A 4,703-nucleotide genomic window follows, 5' to 3' on the forward strand; every position below is an offset into this window, starting at 1 on the left:
GAAAAAAACAAATCTGAATATAAAAGAAGTGAGAAGAAAAACCAAAAAAAAGAAAAAAACAAAAGAAAAAAAAAAAAGAAAAAAATTATGCCTAGTTAAGGGTTGCTATAGCAACCTAGTTATCCATATTTATGTGCCCATACAAACATACGTTATTATGTTGCATGCATTATATAATCAAATGAGAATTCATTTCGATTTTTGCCCTAAAAGAGGGCATTGTTTTCTTTTCTTTTCATAATTTGTTTTGGACCGAACCCAAAAAAAAAAAAAAAAGAAAAGAAAAAAAAAGCTCTTTTCTTATAGTCGCGTACGATATGATTCTTTATTATGTATTGATTACATTTTTTTATTAATTGTGTAAAAATTCATTTTCGATTCGGTCAAGGTGCGGCTAAATGCTCTTTTACATAATAAATGTCTCTCTCTCTCTCTCTCTCTCTCTCTCTCTCTCTCTCTCTCTGTCTAATAATCATTATTAGCCAACGTTCCTTTTATGTTTATCTTATTTATTGCTTATTGCGATTATGCATATAAATCAATAGTACAATCGAATACATTTCGACTATAAAATATTGCGAAATATTATAGTTGTAAATGAGTTTATGTCTGTTTTCTGTAGTCAACAACTTTTTTTTTTTTTCAGTGATCAGTCACTCAAGAGATGTCCCTTATACTTTAATAAAGACGATGATAGTTAAGGAGATGGAAGTGAGGAAAAATGATTATACTGCGCTTACAGACCAATAAGTGTTGTGGTGTTTACGGATCGGAAGGATCGGAAATATACTGGGCAAGGATCAAAATCCCGCGTAAGGTCTTAAGTATCATACATATTGTAGAGTAGCAAAATGCTTAAGGCATTACAAGTTCACCAACAATTGAGGATAATAAACCAGTTGACAGACCGGGAACTTTGAACAAGAACAGTTCTACTTCTAATTAGCATTTTCATAGATTAACAACACCATTCTGAATAAAACAGAGGTAAGATGGCCAGGTATGGTTCGATCCATCAGAGTGTCAATAGCACCCAGCAGTTTGGGTCTGGTGGGACAAGCGCGTTAAGGTCTTAAGGAATTAAAGGTAAGAATAAATAATTGTCACGTTCGATACCTAAAAGATTGGTAATTAATAGCAGTAGAAGTGTTCGTGTCGGATGTAGGTGCTAGAGATAATAAGTTTAAAAAAATAAGTAAGTAAATTGTATTCGGTCGTAACCGAATCTTGTATACCCATCTCTGTTATCCAAGAAAAGACGAAAAGAACTAAAAAATCCATATTCCCACGCTGCATAATATGCAGTTGGCGAAGATGAGTTTTTCTATTTTCAAAATAAAAGCTTTTATCGCGTAGATGTGTACGCGTTGTGGTCGTGTGCTGTGAAAAGTTCAGATCACTCCCAAATACTTTTGTAAATTTGTAGGCGATGTCTTCATTTTCGTTAACGTAACAGCGCAGACAGACAGACAGACAGACGAACGTACGGACATGTTTCACTGCATTCCAAAGCTGAAACGGGCTAAGAATTTATATACTCTGTGGAATCTCTGCTGCTTCATTCTGCACAAAACGAACATATCCCCCATCTACTTCCCCATTCAGTTCAAAGCAGCTTCCACTCAGTTCGCATACATATGCAGTGCCATATTTTAGGATCAATCCACCATATCTAGCTTGCTACGCTCAATATTCGTAGCTTATTATAATACATGCTCTCCGATTCCTCCATAACTCTCGAGGAATAATTTGTCAATTTATAACGAAAAATCCAGATTAATTAATATGAACGATGGGTAGATGTTCCGAAATATATACTTGATTGATTTATTTTTAAATTTTATTTGATTTCTACGAGTAGGTGGACGATCCTTTGAAAGACATTACAGTCCTTGTTTTTAAATAGATTTATTTTGGTTGATGTCAACGACGGTTGCATAATATTTTTATTCTCATCGATCCTATTGAGAGACCTTATGAAACGATTTAATAATAAAAATATTTAAGAAATCCATCCATTAGCATAATTGCGTCACAAGGACGCTCGCTATAGATGAAACCTCTTATTTTCTAATACAAATATTTCTTAAAATATTTTACAATATCACCAATATATTAGGTAGAAAAACGGTTACATGATACGCCTACAATGTCCATTGTCTTAAGTTGGATGTCACAGATTAACCTTTTAGTGCTGTTATATGTATATACATCCTATAAGAGAATGAGTGCCGTGATGCAAAGAAAAGAGGGCTAACAACTGAATTTTTCTCCTGAAATAGAGCTAAGAGAATGTACTTTTCTCTTAGAAATATCTCTGGAATAGAATATAAGTGTCCGCAGGGGTCCACATTGCCAAACGATCCTGCTTGATGCTCCCTTGCCTTTGCAAACTAGACCAAGCTCTCGCTTACCTTTATGGGTCGCTTTCGAAACAATTGCCATTTCTGCTCAAGTCACTTTCGAGAAAGCAGCTCTTGCAAAGGCCTCTGCGCAATCTAATAGGATCCGTATAGGTCTAATTAACAGTCTTCGCGTATGTCCTGGCAAACAAGGTAACACAACTTGTTAGGAGCTTTTGAGGAGTGTCCGATGATAATGTCAGATGCCATAACAAATCGAACTAAGGGTTTTAAAAGGGTGGGAACTAAACCATTATAAGTTTATTGGATTATCCCATCACATGTTGTTGGGCGGGCAGCTTGCATCGCCTAAATAAATTATGAAATAAGACGATTTCAGTTGATGAAAACGCCTTTTTAGAAGCATACAGATTTTCCTAGTTATTCCTAATTAGATGAAATATCCCCTCCCCAGATCAGAACGATTGTGAACAAAGAATTGAAAGGATAGCACTTTGCGAAGATTATAGAACACAAACAAAACGTAAGATTTTATAAAGCGTAACTTTAAATAAGTCAACGTCAGGCTGTCCTATATTATGCTTCTTTTGTTTAAGCATAAAAATCTAGTTTTCTGGTCCTAAACAAAGAGCCAACATATTGCACAATGATGGCCAAAACAATAGAATAAATAAATAAAAAAAAAAATAATAATAAAAAAAACGCGTATAATTTTTAGAATATTTGTACATTTTTGTTTTTACCCGTTTCGAAGAAGAAGAAGATAAAAAAAAAAGCAATTGTTATCAACACACACATATATACAAAGAAGAAAAAGATGTCACTCAGTCTCTCAACAAAGCACACAACATAAAATCATGTCATCGTCAACTATTGTAAGCAACGAACATTTAACAAAGAATAAAACAAAAAAAATAAATAAATAAAAAATAAAAAGACAAAAGCAATTGTGCGTCAGTTGTATAATGCAACATGACGTGTGTGTTAATTTGGAACAATGACTGTTTGTGTATGCGTCTGTATATTAAAATAAATAACAGAGAAATTATTTTATATATAAAAAAAACTTCTGTTGTTGCTCTGTTTTCATTAAAACAATTGGAAATTTTTTAAGGAAAAACAAAAATACATTCTTTATGGCCACGAATCCCGCTTAAAAATCATTAAAAAAAGCAAACAAAACAAAACAACAAAAAAAAACACCAGTAAGAAAATCACATTTGACCGCGACCGAATCTTATATTTTATGCCCATCATCATCGTTATCCGAAAAAAGAATAAAAAAAAAAAAACAATGAAAAAATTTAAATTTTCTTACGTGAACGTGGCTGACTTTTTCTGTCTTTTAGAGGAAAAGTGAAAATTTACATTATACATCTGTTGTTGGTTATCACTGACGAGGAAAAGCATGCAAAGCAAATATGTTCTCAGCTCTTTTTGCATAGACGTGCGGGTGTCGTAGACATTTCCTTTGATCACTTTCGATCATTTCCAAATCTCTTTGCAAATTCACAGACGATATTTTCATTTTACCTAATGGGAGAATGTACACTATACATCTTAGCCAACGGACAGATGGACATGCCTCGGTGAATTTCGAATTTGAAGCTGGCTGAAGAATTTATACACTTTGTGGGGGGGTTTTGATCCTTGCTTTTGTGCTTTATATAAAGGTTTTGGCCGATTTTTTCCACTTTTGTGCAGGTACTATAGCCATGCCAGGTGCTTTCAGATTTTTATAGGTTTTCTACTGTAATTTGTGAGTGAAAAATAAGAAAAAAAAAAAACTTTTTTGACTTCTTTTGGAAAAAGGAGGCATTACCAGTTTACGTGGAGGCGCGTCTTTTAATCGATTTGGCCTCTTTTTAACACCAACCTGCGTATAAGAACTTCCAATATATCTAACAAATTTAAAGCCGATTGCGGCATTTTTGCTGCCAGAAGACTGTTTACCACAGACATTACACTAACAGACAGACGGACAACCGGACGAACGGGCAATAGTAGAGACGGACAGATTGACATGCCTAAATCTATTCAGAATTTTATGCTGATCAAGAATATATATTTTCTTTCAGGGGTCTCCGAAGCTTCATTCTGGGTGTTGCAAACATTTTGACAATATGGATATACGTCTGATCCTTCGGTGACAGGCATAACAGGGAAAAAACCTAGAAGAGGCCGTGTTCCGCTATTAAATGCCCCACATTACCCGCCAGTTATTCATATTCACTTTCCAAAGTAATGTTTTATGGGGAATAGTCGAAAAACTGGTCCAATCCGAACTTTTTTCAATAGTATTCGTCCTTGGATCAAGCCACTGCACCAAATTTCATCAAA

This window comes from Glossina fuscipes, unplaced genomic scaffold (assembly GCF_014805625.2).
Source record: "Glossina fuscipes isolate IAEA_lab_2018 unplaced genomic scaffold, Yale_Gfus_2 114, whole genome shotgun sequence".
NCBI lineage: Eukaryota > Metazoa > Arthropoda > Insecta > Diptera > Glossinidae > Glossina > Glossina fuscipes.